Raw genomic sequence first — 23,543 nt, 5'->3', positions numbered from 1 at the left:
GGGGCACTAGTAATAGTGTACGCTACCCCTGTGACAGCACATGGACATGTGGACACAGCCTTCAGTTAACACAGACTTCCGGATGCGTGAGGACAAAGGTCTAGAGCAGTGTCACCCAGGAAGGACTCATGGAAATCTTACCCAACTGGAGATGAATGGTTCTTCTCTGATTCTTTGTTCTCACTCATGTCTTCCCCACCCAACTCTTAGAAAGTCAGTCATCTGAATTAACACCTTATTATGGAGAATCCTGCACCACCATGCATTATAAGGCATGTGCCCCGGATACATCCACTGAGCTCAGTTTTACTCTTTTAGACTCTGGGAGGCATAGCCCAGGGCTGAACTTAGGTGCCCATCAACATGTTATCTGATGGTCAGCTTCAAAATTTACTGCAATGTCAAGGAATTAAAATAGCTCATCAGAGCTGGGGCTGGGGCTCAGTGGTAGAATGCTTGCCTAGCATGAGTGAGGCATTGGGTTCGAGTCTCACTACCACGCATAAATAAAAATAAAGGAGATATATATATATATATATGAATGGCTCATCACTTGACCTTGATAGCAGGTGAATTGAGAACTAGCACGATCTTTGGGGGTTACTCACAGAAGGAAGGTGGGGCTGTAGCTCAGTGGCAGAGTGCTTGCCTAGCATGTATGACTGGTTCTATCCTTAGCACCACATATTACTCACCATTAAAAGAGAATAAAATTATGGCATTTGCAGGTAAATAGATTGAATTGGAGAATATCATGCTAAGAGAAGTAAGCCAATCCCCAAAAAAATAAAGGCCAAATGTTCTCTCTGATAAGTGGATGCTGATCTATATGGGGTGGGGTGCAGGGGAAAAACAGAGGAACTGTGCTTGGGCAAAGGGGAGGGAGGGAAGGGGAGGGGGTATGGGGGCAGGAAAGATGATGGAATGAGATGGACATCATTACCATAGTTACAAGTGACTACACATATGGTGCAACACTACATCATGTACAACCAGAGAAATGAAAAGCTGTAATTGTGTACAACGAATCAAAATGCATTCTGCTGTCATATATATCTGATTAAAATAATGAATTAATTTTAAAAACAAATAAAATAAACTGCCGAGGTCCAGCCCCAGCAGGGGGAGAGGTGAGGGTCCAGGGTGTTCCTGAAGGAGGAGTGGCATCAGTGAAAGAAGAAGAGTCAGGATGACAGGTTGCAAGTTATGAGCAACCTCAAGAAGACATCTCATTGACCCTGGAGGGACTTTTATTTTTATACCTTTTTTACAGGTGTTTTTTTCAGATAGTTAATGGATAGCTTCAAAGCCCAAAACTTTTTTGATTTACATAACTTTCAAGAATTACAATCTTTTCTGACGTACACTGATTACCTAAGATATTGAGTACATTGTTCAAAATATTTTTCTGCAACCTTAGACAATCATGATTAAGCTTTTACATTTTTACCTCAATCACTAGGTACTAGGCGATGCAACTAGACTACATGACTCCTGACCTGTTATTCACTTCTAACTTTAAAGCATATTTATGATTATTGGTAAGCTTTCTTACTTCTAAACTAAAATCCCAGTAAAACATACTTAAAGTAGTGAAAGTCTATTATTTAAAAGCCTACTATTCTGAAGTGCCTCTAAAATATATCTATGTTAATTTTACAATTATTCTATTTTTAATTTCCAAGGTAATTTCCTTTTTTCATTCAATTGCTTTCTTAAAGAACTTCCTTGACCCTTGGTCAAAGCACATCAATTCTTATGTCTTTGTAATCTTTAACTGAAGGGCAGGCTTTACACCTCAACTCATTTGTCATTTATATTAACTATGTGTTTTCCATTTTCATCATAAGTTTCTACATAAAGCAAAGGAGAGTCTATTGATTGAGGAATGTATTTTCGTTAGCCTCTTGTCCTCGAGGGGATGCCATAAGCTACATAGAGTGATCCTTGCACTGTTGGCACAGCAATTGCTTTTCTGTAGCTAGGCTATTATACAGGTTGTGGCTTTAGGATGGGGTTGGGGGGGGGGTGGCTAGTGTAAATTGTTAACCATGGGATCAATATTTCTTGTTGCTCAGGCTTGAGGAATAACACTGTTGTTTGTATCCTGAGACATTGAAACGCACCTCATGACATGTCTCCATTGAATCCTTAGTCTCATTCTGGGAATCTCAGGCAATACTTACTTTTATTGTCGATTGACATATGCCCTGTTATCCACATCATAAGTATCACAAACAAAACACTTAACATTCCTAATGGTTCCAGTTTCCAGATGGTGCAGCCTTGCCCCAGCATCCCCCACACTGTGACCCTGTCAGATAGTGGGTGCAGGACCGCCTTCACCAATAAACAAATTTTTAAAAAATGGCATTCTCTCCATCTACAACTACACACACACCAAAAAAAAAAAAAAAAATGAATCAATTACAAGTGTACCCTCTTCAAAGGAAAGAAATTATCCATTGAACACCCCGCCACAGGTTTCCGCGGAGACCTTTGCCCCACTTCCAGGAGGCCATATTTGCGGGTTTAGAGGCGCGGTCGGCCTCCCGCCCAGGCTTGGTGCTGGGGCTTGGACTGAGCAGGTGCTGCAGCTCACCAACTGCTGCGGCCCTTCACACCCACGCTGGGCTATTTTTGGAATCTCTCCTGGAAATTCCCACACTGCACAGGCGCAGGGCCTGGCCACCAAGGCTGCGCGCCTGGGCGCGGGCGGGCGGGACCTACAGCGCACTGCGTTCCAGGGACCCGCGAGAGCCCGCCGGGGCCCTGGGCTCCATGCCCAGCCTGACGTGCTGCCTCCTGCCGGCGTCGCGGGGACAGGCTGCCCCTCGAGGCTCCTCTGTCCCCTTTCCCAGGACTGACCTGGCCAGGCGCCAGCCAGCGGGCCGGCATCCGTCCCGGGACCTTCCTTGGTGGCGGCCGAGCGCCCCGAGGGCTCGCTTCTGAACTCCTGGGTCTGTGCGGGCTTCTCCCACAGCCAGGAGAGGCTGTTGTCCCAGCCAGGCCGCGCCAGCTGCCGGCGTGGACCGCGGTGCCGGGTCCTACCCAGAAGAGTCGCCCCGCTGAGCAGCCCTGGCTCACAAAGACCGCGCCAGCGTCATCCAGGCGCACACCGCAGCCAGGATCTTGCAGGTGTCTAGAAGCCTGTCTGTTTAAAAACCCACCGATTAAGGAATCACTAACGATGCTTTGATCTCTAGCAAGAACTGGGTGGCTGGAGAAAGGAGTGGGAGGGAGACTAATTTGTACAACGCTCTTTTTGTCTTCTGCATTCATGTCCTGTGCAAAATTATTATTCATATTATTAAAATGAAACCTTGCATTTTAATGTGGCGCTGATTGCATAGATACATTCAATTTGTGGCAATTCGATGAGTTTTATGTTAAGGTTATATGTGCTCTTCTGAACGCACATGTGCTTCAATAAAAAAGTTTTCAAGACTGAAGCTATGGGGGAGGAGCAGCGCAGTTTGTCCTGTCCTGAAGGCACAGGTGGGGTCAGGCCTGTGCTTGGACCAACAGACAACAGCTCCCCTCCCAGCAACCTGCCCTCCACCCCTGGCATCTTGGATAGGGGCATTCAGCAAATTCTGCGTAAGAGGCCAGCGAAGGCCAGAAGGGTGACATTTAGGTTGTTTTTTTTTTTCTTCCCTTTTTCTATTTCTGGGCATTGAACTCAGTGCCTTGCAGTGCTAGGCTGGCAACTCTGCCATTGACCTACACCTCCAGCCCTTTAATTTTATTTTTGAGATGGGGGTCTCACTAAGTTGCCCAGGTTAGCCTTGAACTTGTGATCCTCCTGCCTCAACCTCCCTAGCAGGTGGGATTCCAGGAGCATGCCTCTGCAACAGCTGTTTTAATAGAAAATTATCCACAGCAATTCAGCACTCTGCCTACTGTGCCTTTCCAGGCAGATATTTTGTTCTCCGCTTGAATCGCTCTGCTGTGTAGTGCAACAGTGGAGAGCACACAGCAGGTCAGGGTCCCCCACAGGTCCTGGGGGCTGACTGCCCACCCACACACCCTGTGTCCTGGCACTGGAGCACGATTCAGGGGGGTGGGGGGGAGGTGCAGGCATGGCACAGTAAGAGGCACATGCTTGTGAACTAACGTCCTGAGTGACTAAAGGCCCTCGGCTACCTGTCCCTCTTCTGTCCTCCTGAGCACTGATTATTACAATCTCAAACCCTAGAAGACAAACATCAAAGCGTAGTTTGGTGGTAAAGTAGTATTGATTACCATTATGTTTACTGCTTCTGTTCACGAAGCAGCATATAGCTTCGAATGTCATGCGAAGTACTGAAGGATATTTTCTTTGTCAGTCTTGCAGATTGAACACTATAAACTGCAGCTCCTGACAGGGTGTGCTGACCTCAAATGCTCAAATGGATCCAGAAAACTACTGTTAAAAAAAAAAAAAGGATTTTAGGAGAAAATGGAACTGTAACTATAACCAGGTGAGATTGTGCTGCTTAGACTCTAAGATCTAAATAGGTGGGCATTTTGCGTGACAGAAAGTCAGAAAAAATGCTAGACAAACAGTGTGATTCAATCAAATAGTTGGGGAAAATAACACAGGATGGCACTTCAAACAAGGCAAGAGGGCATGGCTATGTCAGAGAAGAAGGAAGTGGTAGATCAGAAAGAGGGAAACAAGTAAAGATTTTATTGTAGAATAGGATTGTTTTCAACCAAAAGAGTATTGAGTTAAGATGGAGGCTTAACAGATCCATAAATGCAAACTCATGTCTTACTCCATTTTGTATGGCTGTAACAAAATACCTGAGAGTACTTTATAAAGTCCTGAAGGTCCAAGAGCATGGCCCTGATAGCAGCTTCTGGTGATGGCTGATAGCACCATGTGGTGAGAAAGCTCACCTGGTAAGAAGGAGCAGGAGAACCAGCGGAGAAAGCAGAACATTTGAGAAGGGACTCACTGTGTTTCCCAGGCTGGCCTTGAACTTGAGATCCTCCTGCCTCAGCCTCCTGGGTAGTAGGGTTTCAGGCACTTGCCCTGCACCTGGTTAAACTCACTTTGTTTACAACCTAACCCTCTCTCTAGGTGACCAAACCCACTCCCTGAGATGGGTCTCTGCCTCCTAAGGACCAGGAAGACACTCCTCCCACAGGCCCCACTCCTTCAAGGTACCACTGCCTCTGGACAGGTCCTGAGGGCTGACTGCCCACCCACACCCACTACCTTGGGGACCACGCCTCCAACACAGGAACCTCTGTGGACACATCACAGCACATGGTGCTACATAAAGTCCTCTAATCAGTGTCACCTCCCCAGGGTCCCTGGGCTGCTGGCCCTTCAGCGTCTGATCCTGGGTCTTGAGAGGAGTCACAGCCATCCTGACACACTTGTCATGAAAAGCAGAGGGCATCCCAAGACTCCCCAGAAGCCAGCTCCCGTGGCTGCATGACAATAATTCAAGAAAGAAATTAACCATTCTGCAAAAAAGGCATGAGTCACTTGTGACCTCCTAGGGACCAGCAGACTAAGGAGGGTGAAGCAAAGCCATGCAGACATTTCCAAGATCAGCTCGAGAACACGAGGCGCTGTGCTAAGCCCGCTGCGTACCAGTCACATCCAGCCGGACAACTGAAGTGAGGGGCTGGGATCTGGAGTGCCCCAGACTCCCAGACTCCCATGTTGGAGGCTGGATCCCCGTACAGGGCATTGGTCTGAGGGTTCTAATCTCCCAGGGATTGGTCCGGTGATGAGTTTGTGATTGAGAGGACTCCTGGGAGGTGGTGGGAACTGCAGGCGGTGGCCCAGCAAAGAAATGAGGCAGCAGGGAGCCTTGTCTTAATCCTGAGATGCCAGACTAAGCCAAGCCTCTCACTCAGGCCCAGCTTTCCAGCCTCCGACCCAGACCAAGGACCTGGAATAAGAGATCCGTCTCTCGGTTGCTGAGAATGTTTTGGACGCTCTGTCATTGTCGTGACAGGTTTTAGAATACCGTGGTTTGTGGGCTTCGGTTGAGATTGTGATGTTGGATTGGCAAGGAGAACCGGGTTCTCTAGGGTTCTAAGTCAACCTTCTTAAGCACACGAGCCACTTAAGTACTCAGGGAGATTTTGTCTTTGCAAATTATGAAAGCACCTAGCGGTGTATTTGGAATGCTTGAAAGAAATCAGGCATCACACTCATCATTATAGCCTGAAATGTCCAAGGCAGTTCAATCAAGTTTGGAAATAGTATGCTTGGGAGAGAATTTAACCTGTCCAATTTATGCACAAATTGAGCATTGATTAAAGAATAAGGGGAAGCTAAATCTTTTGACTTACTAACAGGATTGGGTTGTTGAATAGAGTAATAAGATTTATGAAGTGAACACAAGGGTTTAAGAACAGCAGGTTTGGGAGGCTGGGATGTGGCTTGGTGGTGGAGCACTTCCCTGGCATGAATGAAGCCCCGCTGCATCCCCAGCACTGCCAAAGAAAGAGATGTCTGAATCAATCGTGCCCCCAGATTCCATCCCCAGCACCCTCAAAAATAAATAAATAATTTTAAAAAATATATCAGGTTTGAGGGCTGGGAATGTAAGTCAGGTGGTAGGACAGTTGCGTAGCATGCACAAGGCCCTGGGCTCAATAACGAGCACCTCAAAAAATTAGAAACCAAGAAAGAGAGAACGTTAGGTCTTTGAATTTATAATTTTAGCTCGTTATGGTAATTTCAAGTGGTATGTGCCGGTGGTGAAGAGGGAAGCTCACGTTGGATCCACAAGTTCAAGGCCAGCCTGGACCACAGTGAGACTCCACCTCACAGAACAAAAACAAAAACACAAATGAAATTGAAAACACCAGCTCTCAGGTCCTCTCCGGAGCAAAGTGCCCTCTCCCCGGTGCACACACGACCGACCGCTCTTGAGCCACAGGTTCAGAGAAGTGCATAAAACCCGGTTGCTCAAGCCATGCAAAGGTCAGGGCTCGGTTCACCTAAAGACCACGTGATTTATTTTTTCCTGATTAATGCAATTTTGGGAATGTACAAAGCAGCCCTTTGTTTTTTCCTTCTAAAAGGGCATAATCCGAAAGAAAGTTCTCTGATCGCTACTTAGAAGAGCTGGGTGATCTCAGAAGTCCTGGGGATTCTCACCAATGACTTTGTTGTTAACTCTTTTTTTTTTAATTTTTAATATTTATTTTTTAGTTCTCGGCGGACACAACATCTTTGTTGGCATGTGGTGCTGAGGATCGAACCCGGGCCGCACGCATGCCAGGCGAGCGCGCTACCGCTTGAGCCACGTCCCCAGCCCCTGTTGTTAACTCTTAACTGGGAAAGATGGAGTGCTGTTCTCTGTTGATGTCCTGTCCCCCAACTCTCCTTGGCTCACCATGTCTTGTGGGAGGAGCCCCCAGGGACTTCATCACTGTGCGTGAAGGCCAGCTAAAGGCTCGGTCCCCAGCCTGTGGCACTGTCTGGAGGTGGTGGAGACCTTAGGAAGTGGGGCTTCATGGAGGAAGTGAGGTCATTGGGGTTGTGCCTTGAAGGGGACCTTGGGACCCCTTCCTTTCAGTCTTCACTGAAGTGAGGAGCTTCCACAAAGTGAGGAGCTTCATCTGCCACTTGCTCCTGCCATGCCGCACTGTTTTGTCACAACCCCCCAAAGAAATAGGGACAATGGACCTGGACTGAAACCTCCAAGCTGTGAGCTGAAGTGAATCTTTCCTCTTGTTGGTGGATTACCTCAGGTATTTTGTCATAGGAATTGAAAGCTGACCAACACACTACTTCCCAGACTTCCAGCTTCCACACACCAACAGGGTCTCAAAAAGGGATATTTTTTTTATTTTTTTGTTTTTGTTTAGATGGCTGCCTGCATAGGTGTATCAACCATTTATACATCTAAGTGAGAGGAAGAAAAACAAAACAAAACTGTCATTTCTCATAACAGTCAATTTATTTAAAAAATGATATTTTAATGCCAAAATGTAGAAAGAACATTGTTCTAAGACCAATTTTGTATGTGAAATAAACTCAGCAGAATGAAAACCTCATGAGTCATTTGCACCATTTATGTGGTGTAAATGTCCCAGTAGGCAGACCAGCGCCCACCTGGGAATTATGGCCCAGAGAACAGGCTGTGGGTGGTGGTCCTGCCCACCCTCACAACCACGGTCAGACGCCATCAGGCTCCAAACCCAGCAGCTCCATCACTGCCTGCTCCACCTGGAACAGGGAAGCATTCTGTTCTCTCCTCCACTACTCAGAAGAAGCCCCAGGCTACCGGCCCTCCTGTCCCCTGTGGGTGTCCCCCACACACACGCCCACCCCTCCCCTGCTTTCTTCCCCTTCCCTGGTCTCCTTCCTGTCCGTGTGGTGGATGGAAACCAGGGCCTTGACCATGCTGGGCAAGCTCACTTCCGCGGCCCTTGATTCACGCGCCTCTCAGATCAGTATCAGACTGGCACCATCTTAGCTTCTGAGGTTGTCACTGGGCACCTCAGAGCCAGAGACCCCGGCTACCCCTTGGCTTTCCCTGACCAGGAGAAGATGCCTCTCGAGGAAGGAGGAGTGTCTTCCTGTCGAATGGCTAGTGTTCCTGGGAGGGGACAGTGTGGTTTTGCTACTTCGCCCATTCTTACTAAAAGAACAGCCATCTTTCAAAGAAAACATGAAAAACACTCCCCACTTTACAAACACCTTCTATGCTGGGCCCCAGGCCCCCACTGCAGTCTCTCCTGGGGGGTTGAGTGAGAGTTTAGGCTCCCCTGGGCATCAAGGCCAGACCCCTCCCTAATAAACAAACAAAACACCTCCTATCCTCAGGCCACAGATATTTACCTACATTAGACAAAACTATTATGTGGAGATGGAGGATTTTAGACTACCAGAGAGTAAATGACAAGCATTTGATTGTAAATGGAAGTTATATTAGCTTACAGTTTTCTGTAGATCAGGGATTCTTAAAAGATTTAAGCCCAGGATGCTTCACCTCCCATTAAAAACTTTTCATTTGTCTATAACTTATATGCTATCTCTTAAAATTAGAATATTACTACCAAACTTGACAAACACTTAAGACATTTTCCTTCATCCAACCAAATTTTTAAATATTTTTTTTAGTTGTCAATGGACCTTTTATTTATTTATTGACATGTGGTGCACAGAATTGAACCCAGTGCCTCACACATGCTAGGCAAGCGCTCTACCACTGAGCCACAACCCCAGCCACCCAACAAAATGTTTCGAAGTACCTACATGTGCCAGCCAAAGTACATTTGACCCTCCATACCTGCATTCATGGATTCAACCAACTGTGGATAGAAAATACCTTTTAAAAGAATTCTAAGCCAAGCAGGTGTGGTGGTTCACACCTGTAATCCCAGTGACTCTGGAGGCTGAGGAGGAGAATGGCAAATTCGAGGCCAGCCTGGGCAGCGTAGTTAGATCCTATCTCATAATAAAGAGTAAAAAGGACTGAGGATATAGCTCAGTAGTAGAGTTCTAGAGCACCCCTGGGTTCAGTCCCCAGTACTGGGAAAAAAAGAATTCCAAGCCAAGTGTGGCGTCGACCTGTGATCCCAGCTACTTTGGAGGCTGAGGCAGGAGGATTGCTTCAGTCCAGGAGTTCAAGACCAGCCTGGGCCCTGACAAGACCCATAAAGTTCCAAAAAGCAAAACTTGAGTTTGTCGTGCTCTAAGGACCAGGCTGAGCCCATGGAAAGGCGGTGACATGTAGGCCCCTGTATTAAGTACACAGAGGGATGCATGGGGGTTCCACGCAATATGGCAACATTTTATATAAGGGACTTGCTTAGTGCCTCACTGTTGCTGAGGCTGGCCTTGAACTTGAGATCCTCCTGCCTCGGCCTCCTGAGCTCCTAGGATTACAGGGGTGCTCCACCATGCCTGGCTGGTCCCTGGCTTTCAGTCACCTGAGCAGGTGCGTTGGATCATAAGGAAAGAGAACTTCACCCCTCCTGCTTGCAGAGAGGGCACGAAGCTTGTCTTACATGAGGGGCAGCAGGACTGGTGGGCAGCGAGGCCCACAGGACCCCAGGGGCCATGCTTGAGGGATCGTAAGCCATGGTCTTTGAGCTCAGTGCCACCCTCCTCTGCTCCACAGCTTGCTGCTGAGGCTGACTGAACACGCAGTTCCCCTATGCCAATGGCTTCTGCTAGGGACAGGCAGCAGGGACAGCCGTGAGAGAGCAGCACAAAGATGACAGGGCATCTGGAGCCCAAGGGACCTGCTTGCCCTTGTCCTCATCAGCACGCCTGGCCCATCTCGCTGTGCCCTGTGGACGTGTGGCACCAGCCAGCAGCACTCTTCCTGGAGAACCTCGCCTGCGCCTGCCCGCCTGCCCAGCAGCGTCCTCTGTGGGCTCTGCTCTCAGCTCCAGGCACCGTCCTCCCAACCTCTGCCCTGAGGTTGGTGATGGCAGGAACTGATTCCACTGCTATCTTCACGGCCTCGGTTTCCTGCCTTTGCCTTTTTACCTGCTTAACCGATTTCTTGTGTGAGTTCTCTCTGTTGAAATGCCTAGGGCTATTTCTATTTTCTTGCCATGACCAGGACTGATGGCAGACTGGCCTCGAGGAAACAGACTCTCACCGATGAGATTTCAGAACTCAGGTGGGTGTCTCTTGGGCCTGATCTTGGCCTGGAACTCTGCTGGTGGGAGCTGGAATACAGATCGAGCACCCAGGTCTGGAATCCCAAACCCAAATGCTCAGAAATTTGAAATCTGGAGGATCAACATGATGCTGCAAGTGGAAAATTCCATGCGAAGCTGTGCTTTATACATTAAATTATTTAAAATATTGCATAAAGTTGCCTTCAGGCTATGTGAATACAGTGTATACAACATAAAAGGATCTCATGTCTAGACTTGGTCCCCATCCCCAAGATACCACGTGATGTATTTGCAAAATTTTTTTATTTTTAAATCCAAAATCAGAAAACTTTCTGATCCCAAGCATTTCAGAGAAGGGACACTCAGCAGGTACTTGTAACCCACAGCATGTGGCTGCCATTGCTTGTCACTGTTACCTGTCAGTGTGTTCAAGCATTTGCTGACCTGGCTTGAAGGACAGGCTACCTTGGACTGTTGTGGCTGCAATGAGGACAGGGTGGTGGGACAGGTTGTCACTACTTGCACACTGTGAGGAAGAGAAAGCACAGGACAACCTGAGGTAGGAATCCAGTTTCCTACAGCCTGGCTGGAGGAGTGGGAGATAGGAATCAATGGCAAGTTAAATTTGGTAGGTCCCAACTGGCTTCAGTGTGTTTGAGAAAAGACTTCTGTAATGCCACATGCTTTTGTATGTGCATTACTACTTCATTGTACTGTGGCAACTTAAAGGGGACGTGACTACTGCAAGTTTGGACTTGGGGTGTCAGGTATAAGGCACAGCTAAAAAATATAATTGTGAATGCTCTATAGCTTATCGTGGATGTTAGGATTCCTATAGCTGGAGGAGGGCATTTCCTCTGCAGTCTCTGCAGGAGACCTTCTGCCCCTCCTGAAGGTGCCCAGTGCTGTGCTCACCTGCCCCTCCTGAAGGCTCCCAGTGCTGTGCTCCCCTGAGTGCTGCAGCCCTGCCCAGGTTTGAGTAGCATTGATTGGGTGAGTTCCCAGACCCTGAATAATGTCAGGCCTCACTGCTCTTCTCTATTATTAGCCCTGATGCATGCGGCGGTGTGTGGACTCATTCTGGCTCTGGGGAGGCCTCGCTGTGGTGGTTGTGCCAGCCCCATTCAATCCCAGGGCCTCCTTCAGAAGAATACCAACCACCATGTGAGTTAGATGGAAGGCTGGGAGGAGGCAGGCAGGGCCTGGGAGCTTCTGTCCCAGGAGAGCCCTAGCAAAGGCAGCTTGCTGTGGCCCCTTCTCCTGAGAGTCCTTCTATCACCCCACACTCTACCTGGCTGCTGCAGGGAGGGAGTGTCCTCTCTACCCCCCAGGGTTCCTAGGTGGGTTCTTCAACTGCATCCAGGAACCCAATTTACACAGGAGCTGATTAACAAGAGCAAAGCATAAAACTTTATTAATTTCATATGTACATGCGGACCTTCACAGGACAGTGAGATGACCAAAGCACCCTCGTGGCAAGGGGTGACAGCCCAGATGGCCATCTGGAGTCAGCAGCAGTGAGTTCCAGGGGTGTCACTTAGAGCCAGGAGGAGAGCAGGGGACTGGGGAGCTGGGCCAGCCCATCCGCTGCAGCCCAAGCACAGGCTCTGGTGAAGAAGGCCATTTCCCTGCCTTCCCGGCTTGCTGCATACAGACAGGCCGAGCCACCTTCTCCAAGACTATCCTTTCTCAAAGGATATCAGCTCAAAATCAGCAACAGACCAATTTGGCATATTTTGAGACAGTTCATCCTTAGCTCCTTCACTGCTATGTCTTTTCTTTCCCCCAATACGCATCCTGATTCACACCATTGTTTCCTTGGACATGTTCTTGTTGGTCAATGGCCAATGGGAGACAGCTGACTGTGGTGGAAGTTTCAGTACCTGCCCTCCTGGGTGGGGGGGGAAACTTGCCAGGTGCAAGATTGCATGTTTGAATGTATTTCATCGCATAGTTGAATAAGTAACCCTCAGAGCTTGCCCAGAAGTCATTGGGATACCTCCAGGCAGGTCTTGCTCCTTGTGCTCCAAACATCAGGCCCTTCAACATGCTGACCTTACAATGGCCAGTCAACTCCACATCCCCCTTCCTTGTCCATATCTGAGATCTAAGGATTTAAGTTTCCTTTGCCAAGTTGTCCACAAAATTTCTTGAAGCCTTATCCCATCACTCATGCCCAGTGATCTCTCTTTAGGTTTGTCATCTCGAAAACAAAAACCTGCTTTTATTCATTCAATTCTAAACTCCCTTGCTGGGCGTGATGGTGAGCACCTGAAGTCCCAGCTACTAGGGTGGCTGAGGCAGGAGGATCATTGGAGAGCACAGTTAGGGGCCAGCCTAAGCAGCACACAGCAAAACCCTATCTTTTAAAAAATAAATAAAGATAATCATTAAGTGCCAATCAGATTTGAAAACCAAGGAAACCAAATAATTTCCTGATGTGAGTATTTCTAGACTGAGCTGGAATAAAATGGGCTGCCAGGACCCAGAGGCCTGGGGACAGGGCGGAGCAGGGAGGGCTGGGTGTGGAGAAGTATGAGCTCTGGGCTAGGCTGGGAGAGCATCCTCAGGGTCCCAGAGTGCACACAAGAGGGAGAGGAAGCCAAGAGGAAGGGGCAGGAGAGTGTCCTCGGAGGCAGCCTCCCTTCTTGGAATAGGTGGTTTCTGAGTCCTGCACTGAAATCCGTCCATAAGCTGGGGTCACCAGCGGCACACCAGGTCCAGTGAGGGAGGCAGCACCTGACCCGCTGAGCAAGGAGTCGCCTTGGGCCAGGTCTGAAAGACCACAGAGTTTTTTCTGGAGCTGGACTCCTCAGTGTCCAGGACAAAGCTGCTCTGACCGAGAACTGAGCTTTCCACTGATTAGTCTAAACAAAGGCATATGTGTTTGGGGGTCACCCTGTATTTCAGGAGTTTAAGTTATTCTCTCATTTTATTTGTTTTTCCAGGCTGGGGACAGAACCCAGGGCCTGAAGCCGGCTGGGCATACGCTCTGCCGCTCAGCTACTCCAGGCCCCTCTTTGACATTCTGCTTCTCTGGGAACCCTGTTGACATGGTGCTCCCTGAGGACTGGGACCTCACCTTTGTCACGTGGCAAGCATGCACACACACATACACACACACACACACACACACACATACGCCGCCAGCCTGGCACTTGGCAGTCGTGCAGAACGTGGCCAAGAGTGGACAGGGGAGGGGGAGGCGAGCGTTTTCGCGGAGACCAGAAAGTGGTGTGGAATGCACCAGCAGACACTGTGTCCTGAAGCCCAGAGGAGAATTCCAAGCAGTCGTCCCCAGAGTGAAATGCCATCGAGGAGAGCCATCTTAAAGGGTTCCTTGTGTGCAGCCCTTGGAAGGGCACTGGTGACATTTGCAAGAGCAGCAGCTCACACAGGGCGAGGCGTGGGCTGAGGAATGACGGGGGTGGTGTCTATGTGAGGAGGGAGCGCTCCTTGGGGGCCATTGGAATGAAGGGGGTGGCATCTATGTGAGGAGGGGGCGCTCCTTGGGAGACATAGGAGTGACAGGGTAGCGTCTATGTGAGGAGGGGGACGCTCCTTGGGGGACATTGGCTGCAAATCAAAGGAGAGTGGTGGAACCAGAGGCACAAGGTCAACAGGAACATTCAGGGAGAGGAGCCTGAGCAGAAGGGGGACACGGTGCAGGCAGATAGACGGAGGGCATGCACTCAGGAGGGACAGGAAGTGAAGAGGAAGGGGGGCAGCAGGGGGAGGCAGGGAGGCCCCCAGCACAAAGAGAAGGGCAGGGTCTGGGCAGAGGAGAAGCAGGAGGAGAATGGGATGGTGAGGCTGCTATGGTCAGCTTGGACCACGGCAGTGGACGCAGTGTGAGGCTGGGGTTTGAGCAGAGAGCAGAGGGCTTGGGAGAAACCAGTGGAGGGAAAGAGTTAGCAAGAACAAGCAAATGCACCACCAAGCAGCACTAAGGTCAGGCAATGGAAAGAGGCCAGCGTTTAGTGAGCACCTACTGTGTGCAGGTCCTTTCCACAGTTTCACTGACTTCTCCACACACCCCACGCAGCTGTCAGCCACCTTGCGGACAAGCAGGTGAGGACCATTCTTTAAATGTTGGCGACACCTTGAAAGTTGTGTTGGGGTTGGGCGAAAAGTCACAAGCCAAGAGAGACACGAACACACAAGACGCCAGCTCACATAAGACGGTGACGGTGACCCGAGAGGCAGGGACCTCCTGGGAGCTAGAGTTCCCGCCTAACACAGAAGAGCCCAAGAGGAGCCAGGGTGCAGTGGGAGAAGAGGGCATGGCCACCCACACACCAGCCTCACCCCTGCACACTGGCCCTGGGAGTGCCCACGAGCTTCCAGAGGACTCCACTGTTAGGGGCTGTTGGGGTCAGAGGGAAGAGGAGAAACTGGGAACATGTCGGAGCAGGGGACAGGGTACTGCCTGTAGGGACCTGAGGGTGACAGAGGCTGGACGGGGCATGAGAACGAGGCAGTGTGTGAGAACTGGGAGGGGCTCGGGGGCCTGGAAGGAGAGTGGCCTTCTAGATCTTTTTTCTTTTCTTTTTTTTTTTTGTACTATGGGGATTGAACCCAGGGAGCTGAGTGGCTCTACCACTAAGTCACATCCCTAGGTCTTTTTATTTTTTATTTTGAGACAAGGTCTGGCTAAGTTGCTGAGGCTGGCCTTGAACTTGCCATCCTCCTGCCTCAGCCTCCGCAGTCACTAAGATGACAGGTGGGAGCCTCAGCATGGCGCCTTCTAGCATTTGTGTCTTGGGAGCTGGTCTAAGCTCTGGATACTACTGACTGTGGAATGTCCAGGAACAGACTTCCTGCTTCAGACCTCTCGTCCCTCAGACACGCAGGCTTTAGCTCCGTCACCAATCGCACTACCTGAGAAGGATGGTGGCGGATAGAGGAGACGTAAAGGGATGTCGACAAAGTTCTGAGATGGTCCCTCCTGTGGTGTTCCATTCTCCTTCATGTCCTGAACCACGGAGAGGGCAGGCTCAGTGTGCTGAGAAACCCCGTCTCTGACACCCTCTTCCCCGGAAGTCATGGGGCAACCTGTTCTGGAACAAGTGTGATTTTTAGTGTTCTGGACGTCCTGAGCCACTTCTGCTGCTCTGGTGTTTGGGGACGGAGCCAATCTTCCTGCCCCTGCACAGCACAGCCGTTTCCACAGAGAACCTTTGGCAAAGGATGAAAAGGAAAGTCTCCTGGAGCCTGGGAGTCGGTGACAACGCGGGCCATCAGAGCCTCAGTGCATCAGCCTGTCTTTATGGCTCATGCGGATCCCGACTGGGGAGGGCCAGGGTCAGCCGGCCTGGCCCACACTGAGCCTGCTTCCTCTCCGAGCCCAGGCACCCACTGCATGTGGGATTGCCTTGGGACAGGCTTAGGTTATACTTTTGGAGAAATCTGGTCCTATCCTAGATCTCTTCCTTCTATTTCCTCCTTCATCCGTGTCTCAGGCGACAGACCATTTGATCCAGAATGACTCGGTGAGAACTTGTGGATCTAAACAATGCTTCGGATTAAACAACACAGATGCAGTTTGCTATTTTTTTTTTTAATTCCTCACTTGATTCTTTTTTCACTCTACTAATTCGGCCATGCCTTCACTGGTTGTTCCATTTTGCAAAACTGTTCAAAATCATTGTTTCCAATCACCTGTTCATATTGGTGTAATTGTTATGCAAGAGAGTGGCAGTGGGTGTAAGTTATTGATAAGTCTAAAGCAATTGTGCCACAAATACAGGCGCTGAGCTGCGGTCCAGCAAACCAGGCATAAAGAAAAGGAGACTCCTGACCGGCTGGCTTTAGGCAGGCCTTTTCTGACCAGCTCGACCGGGGGAATGTGTGTTGGGAAACCACAGCACAGAAGGCTTCTGAGACCTCCTGTGAGGTAGGAGTTCAGGGACACCAAGAGAGTGGGAGCAGGGTTCAAGAAGGCTGCTGCTGGAGGACAAGATGGGAACGTGTTCCTGTTAGACTAAGTCCCATTGCCATGACAACTCCTGCCACTGAGGATGTATCACCATAACAACTCCCACCACAGATGTGGTGCTTTAAAATGACCAATGGGGGTAAAGTGGGCAATATTCTAGTTAGGTTTTTTAGAGTAACCAGTGGGGGGAAATTGGATACTATTCTAATTAGGTTTCACAAGGTACCCAGTGGGGGGACATGGGGCAGGTCTTCAGTCAGGTCTGCACAGGGAAGAGAAGGCCTCATGCTCAGCTTGTAAGACACTAATTTCCAGACATCGGGGTCTTGAGCCTCCTCTCTCTCTGCCCTCTCCACTCTACCTTATGGAGTGCTGCCTGCAATAGATCTGCACTGTGGCTGTTACTTAGGTGTGTCTTGCTCAGTTTTTTATTTGGGACACCAAGAACCTGGACTCCAGCTTGACACCCCAACGGCAGCCAAGTGTCCTCTATGACAATTTAATTCTGTCACTGTCTACCTGGAGGTAGGGTCAGGTCCCAAAGGTGGAGAGCTCAGTCCCAAGATGGCACCTTTACCCTTCAGATGCCAGTCACAAGCCCCAGGTTGTCTGACCCAGACTTCTGACCCACCAGCTAGAAATAAGGATTCTTAGGACCCTCCTTGGGCTGGATTATTTTGTTTGAGCAGCTTGAAGAACTCAGGGAACACACCTTGCCATTTTATTCTAGAGGGTATTACAAAGGACACATGGAACAATTGAAGGTCACGGTATAGAGGAAGGGACAGGGAGCTTGCATGCCCTCTCTGGTGGTACTACCCCCCAGGAACCTCCATGTGTTACCATCAGGAAATGCTCCCAACCCTGCTCCTCTGGGTTTTATGGACACTTCTTTGCATGGACGTGATTGTGACTGCACAAAAGGTTCCTGACCTAAAGCTAGTAGACCAGGTGAGGGAGCTCAGCAAGGCCTGAGCATTAGGATCCCTCGCAGTCTTCCTCCAGAATGGGCAGGATCCCTCTAGCAGGAGAAGTCTTATGACCCACTGTCAGAGAAGTTCTTAAGGGCAGGTTAGAGGCAGAGGAAGAGCCTCCTTGGGGAAGGAAGCCAGGAACCGAGGTTGAAAACCAAAACCTAAATAATATCACAGGGAACTTCTGAACCTTTCCAGGTTCTGAAAGCACCGTTCATATTGCAGGACGGGAATGTGTTCACTTCAGCCCTTGCAAGGGTCTGAAAGGGTCCCACCCAGGCTCCCATGTTGGAAACTTTGTCCCTGGGTTCCCATGTACATGCTAATTGGAGGTGGGGCCTCTGGAGGTAAGTAGAATTAGACAAGGGTGGCCCCTTGCTGCCTCCAGGGCTTCCGAGAGAAGGAAGAGAGACCTGAGCTGACCAAGTTTGCTGTCTCCCAGGCAAAGCCCTCTGCCTTGCCATAACTCAGCAAGAATCCCTCAGAAGAGGCTGGCGCCATGCTCTGGGACTTGCCAGCCTCTGGGACAGTGAGACCAACAAATCCCGATTCTCATCAGTCACCCAATCTGGTTGGGCCATTCACACATTCCCCAGGCTGGCTTGAGAGTGGCCTCGCTGGCAGCCAGGGGTTCACCTGATGGGCACACTCGCCACGGGGCTGGCAGCAGCCTTGAGTCCAGGGCCCCCAGGTTTGTTCTTGCTGAGCACCTGCAGGGGGGGCACTGACACGTGGGTCCTCATGCCCTGCCTGATCTTGATGCAGTCACCTCCAATGCCTCTCCTGGTCAGTTCCTTCTGAGATTCGGGGAGCAAGGGACTGTATCCCGTTTCTCTTTTGCATTGTTTTCTTAACCACAAAACTATTCAGAATCAGGGCAGAAATATGCTCTTGTCTTAAGTAAAATATTTTTATATGGATACAAAATAACAAAACTGTAAACTGTGTGAAATGATCCTCCTAGAACTTGGGCTAAGTGTGGCATTTGTTGAAACATTAGAGGGCATTGTGACTAGTCAAAGGAAAGGTGAGAGCTGTCCCGAAACACGGTGACTTCAATGCTCATGAACACACAGAAGTTTTTCTAAATAAGGAAACATTTGGACGGACTTTGTAGAAGTTAGCTTTACAAACATTAACACAGCTCTCCAAATGGAAATAAAAGGCCTGTTTTCTGTCCCACCTCTACTCCAGGAGAAATGGTCTCAGGAGAGTTGTATGACCTAATACATTTTCATTGTAAGGATTTGTGTGTGTGTGTGTGTGTGTGTGTGTGTGTAGAGAAAATGTTATCCGGAGGTGACTTTAGTCTTAAAAATTCATATTTGAGGGGCTGGGATTGTGAAAGATTCAGTGGCTTGTTTCCTTGTGGTGTTGGGGATTGAACCCTGGGCCTTATACATACAAGGAAAGCACCCTATCAACTGAGCTATACCCCAAGCCCTGGCCTGCTGTTATGTTTGGAGTTTTTTGTTGTTTTTTCCTGCAGTGCTTCCCCCTTAAGGTGAGGTTTCTGCCCAAGGCATGGAACTGACTAGTATTCTGAAATGTTTCCGCACTCCTTGGAGTCTTCCTGATACGACACATTACCACAGGACCACGATAGCTGACTGAACTCCTTTGTCTCTGAAACAATGGTCAAGCCCATCCGACAGAGCTTGTGGCTCTGCCTGGCCCTGTCATCTTATTCCTGTTCCCTGTGTGGTATCTTCTCCTGTCCAGTCCCACTGCCAACTCCATCTGGAACCCTCCGGGTGTGGCCTTCAACACACAGGACACAGCACCCCAACCTCCCCTCCCCTTTTTTGTTCCCTGTGACCGTGGCCAATATTCACCTGTGGAACAAGTGAGTGAACAAAGGACAAATCACGTACTTGAGGGTGCATCCACACACAGAAGTAGGAAATTTGTTTGTTTTCCCCATTAAATTAGGTTCCTCTCCTGACAAATGTTGGTACTGATCATGATTCCTCCTCCTCCTCCTCCTCTTCCTCCTCCTCCTCCTCCTCTTCCTCCTCCTCCTCCTAATCTTCCTCCTCCCCCTTCTTCTTCTTCTCCTCCTCCTCCTCCTCCTCCTCCTTCTCCTTCTTCTTCTTCTTCTTTTTGGTACCAGGGATTGAACTCAGAGGAGCTTAACCCTGAACCACATCCCCAGCCTTTTTATTTTAGGTTTTTTTTAAAGCAAGATCTTGCTGCTATGTTGCTGAGTCTGGCTTTGAACTCAGGATATCCCCCTGCCTGCCATCCTGAGCACCACTACGCCAGACTCAGAATTCCCTTTTGAGACACAAACAAGCAGAATACATTCATCTCACTCGAATCCCACGCTCATCCTTGGCGAAATGTATTCTCTATTAGTAGTGCTGCCTTAGAAGTAGAAAAAAAATATTTCTCTTTTCTTTTTTTGTGCCTCACACATGCTAGGCAAGCACTCCACCACTCACTGAGATACACACCCAGCCCAGAAGTAGAAATTCTTTTTTTTTTTAATTTGTTCTTTTCAGTTACACGTGACAGTAGAGTGTCTTTTGACACATCACACACACGCGGAGCACAACTTCCCATTCTTGTGGTTGCACAAGACCTGGAGTGTCACAGGTCATGTGTTTATTACTTTTCTCTGTCAGTTGTTTATCCCTGGAAGCTAAATGTGTGTGCTCCTGTCCTCTTGCTTACTATTCCTCCAACTCTCTCCACATACATGTGCACACACACCCCTATACTAAAAAGAATTTTAAGTTTAGATCAGGTTTTTTAAAGTGTAAAATAAAACACTTTCTCAATTAAAATATGACTGATTTTGACAGTTGTCAGAAATTCAATAAATATTTTTTTAAAATATCCATTGGTGCATTATAGTTATACATAATAGTAGGATTCATTTTGACATATTCATAAATGCATGCCACATAGTTTGCTCCATTTCAATCCCCAGTACTTCCTCCTCTCCCCTTCCCTGCATCCCCTTCCTTTACCCTATTGGTCTTCCTTCTGTTTACTTTTTAAATTGGCACATTATATTACATGTAAAATTGGAACGCATAGTGATACATTCATAACGTGCCTAGCATAATTTGCAGGAATCATTCTCAGAAACTTAATCTTTCTTCGAAAGGCCTGTGAACCTAAAGCATTTCATGCACAGAGGCCGGCTCAGGAAATTTGCTCCTTGTTTTTGTCTTTAAGCATGGGAGCTAGACACGAGCTATTACCAAAGAGGGAATATTTTAAACAAAGAGTGATTTGTGAGAGATCTGTTCATCTGTTAGGGTGAAGGAAGCTGGCAGGACTGAGCACGTCCTGCATTGGCCCTTCCTGCAGTTACCAAAACCAGGAGAAGAAAGCTTGGACCTCAACACTCCAGCACCAGCTTGAGAAACCAAGACACAAAGCCCCACCCGGGCTTCCTCCAGCATGGTCCTGTAGTGAGTAGGTCAAGTGCAAGATCCCTCCTGGGACAGTGCAGCCCAGCCTCCTTGCATCTCCCCTCAGATGTTACCTATAACTCTGAAGCATCTTTGTGTGCACCAACATACAACTTTCCCCAGGTAAAAAGATTGTTTTTCCTCTATTTTCTCTGTAGTAAAAATACACCCAAACTGAATGGAATATTTTTTTTTTTTTTAAATATTTATTTATTTATTTATTTTAGTTCTCGGCGGACACAACATCTTTGTTGGTATGTGGTGCTGAGGATCGAACCCGGGCCGCACACATGCCAGGCGAGCGCGCTACCGCTTGAGCCACATCCCCAGCCCCACTGAATGGAATATTGTAACAAAATATTTTTAGTTGGGGGGATAGGGGACCACATTGCATGCAAATGAACATAAGTCTGCAATAAAAAAAAAAAAAAAAAAAAAAAAAAAAAAAAAAAAAACAGAAACATTTCCTAGAAAACAACCCAGTTTTAAACTATAGGCAGGAAGAGAGTTTGTCAGTCTATGCCACCTCCACTCATTTTCACCCCAGGAGTCGGCAGCAGATCTAAGGCTTCAGTTACCCAAGGGACAGGATGCCTGTTTATCACTGAAGAACTCAGAGTGAAGCACTGCCCAGTAGGTCAGGGCCAACAAAGAAGATAGGAGAGATAAGCAGCTGTGTACAGGGGACGCAGATGGGAAATCTCTGAACCTTCCTCTACATTTTGCTGTGAACATGTTATGGCATTCGCTGGTAAATAGGTGGAAATGGAGGATACCATGCTCAGTGAAATCAGCCAGACTCTGAAGGTCAATGGTCTAACATTTTCTCTCCTATGTGGAAGCTAGACCAAAATCAGGGGAAGGAAAGAGGGGGTATCCCAGGAAAACAGATAGCAGTAAAGTGTAAGACCATGGGGGAGGGAGGAAGGATGGGAAAAGGGAGGGAGGAGGGAAATGGAAGGACTACAGAATGAAATGGACCCAATGATTCACTACAGTGGGTTTCACCATCTATAAAGCACCAATTACAGTGAATAAATACATAGAATAATAATAGATCAGCAGAGTAAGGGGAACAGTGGGAGGGAAGAGGGGAGGGAAAGAAGAAGTACTGGGGACTGATATGGAGCAAATTATATTCTATGCATGTATGATTATGATGAAATGAACCTGCTATGATGTACAACTATAACACACTGATAAAAACATTTTAAAAAAGAAAAAAAAAAAAAGAAAACTGGGCCATACCCAATGGCACATTCTTATAATCCCAGTGACATGGGAAGCTGAAGCAAGAGGATTACAAGTTTGAGGCCAGCCTGGGCAAGTTAGTGAGACCTTGTCCCAAAATTAAAAATAATTAACTTGTTATTAAATAATTAAAATTAGGGTTGGGGATGTAGCTCGGTGGTAGAACACTTGTCTAGCTCATGTGAGGCACTGGTTTTGATCCTCAGCACCACATAAAAATAAATAAAGGTATTGTGTCATGTACAACCAAAAAAAAAATGTTTTTAAATAATTAAATTAATTATTAAAATGTAGCTCAGCAGCATGTATGTTGTGGCAATTGAATCCAGTGCCTCTGGATTCAATTGCCACTACTAAAATATAAAATTAAATAAAAAGTAAAAAGAAAATTGGGGGAGAGGCTGGGGACATAGCTCAGTTGTGTCACCTACCCAGCATGCATGAGGGACTGAGTTGGATTCCCAGCACTGAAAACAAACAAACAAAGTTCTTTGAGGGGGAGGGGAGATGTGCTGGAACATAGCCAGTGTCCCTTTCTCTCCTACAAGGGCACAGCTGCCTGCAGAGGGGGAGGAGAAGAGGCAGGATTACCTCCCACAGGGCACAGAAGCCCTCTCTCCTGCAGAGGTGAGGAGCCAGGTGACAATGAAGGCTTGGGTGCCTTCCTGTGGGACCTGGGGAACCAGTGAGCTCCTGGGTTCTTCCACAGACACCAACACAGAAGAACTGCATGATAGCAAAGTGAGTGTTCAGGCTCTAGAGGCCTCCTGGAAGCAAACAAGAGACCCACATGAGCAGGCCCAGGATGGTCAGGCTACCCAGGAGAGGCCATGGGGGCTGGGCCAAAGCCAAGGCACAGTGGGCAGATCGGGTCTCAGCTTGGCCAATGTAGGACTCAGCCAAGGCCAAGGAGTATGGGCCTCTCATGGCCAGGTCCATTTGTGCAGACCCACCCAGGGAAAAAGGAACAGTTCGAGGTGGAATTGATTGAATTTTAAACCTGAAATGTCTGAAAAATCACTAAAGTGTGAAATGAAGCATTTCCCAAGAAACTATTGCACTAGAATTCTTTAGCAAGCACCAGTGAGATAACTTCTTCCTCCCCAGAGAGATGAAGCCCAGGCAGATGGACCTGCAGGACAAAGTACCTGAGGCCCTAAGATAAAGAAGTCATGGTTCTGACCTGGTGTCTGGCCTAGCACTGACAACCAGGTAAAAGAACAGGCCCCTGATTTTCCAGTCTTCTCCTAAGAATGCAGCAAGGTACCACCCACTTTATCAATGTATTCCCTGAATGAACTGGTTTGTGATTAACTTTGTTCTCTGCCAAAAGGGTCCTTGCAGGTCCTTGTTCTT

The sequence above is a fragment of the Urocitellus parryii genome, chromosome 13, assembly GCF_045843805.1.
Source record: "Urocitellus parryii isolate mUroPar1 chromosome 13, mUroPar1.hap1, whole genome shotgun sequence".
NCBI lineage: Eukaryota > Metazoa > Chordata > Mammalia > Rodentia > Sciuridae > Urocitellus > Urocitellus parryii.
This window is presented reverse-complemented; position numbering follows the sequence as displayed.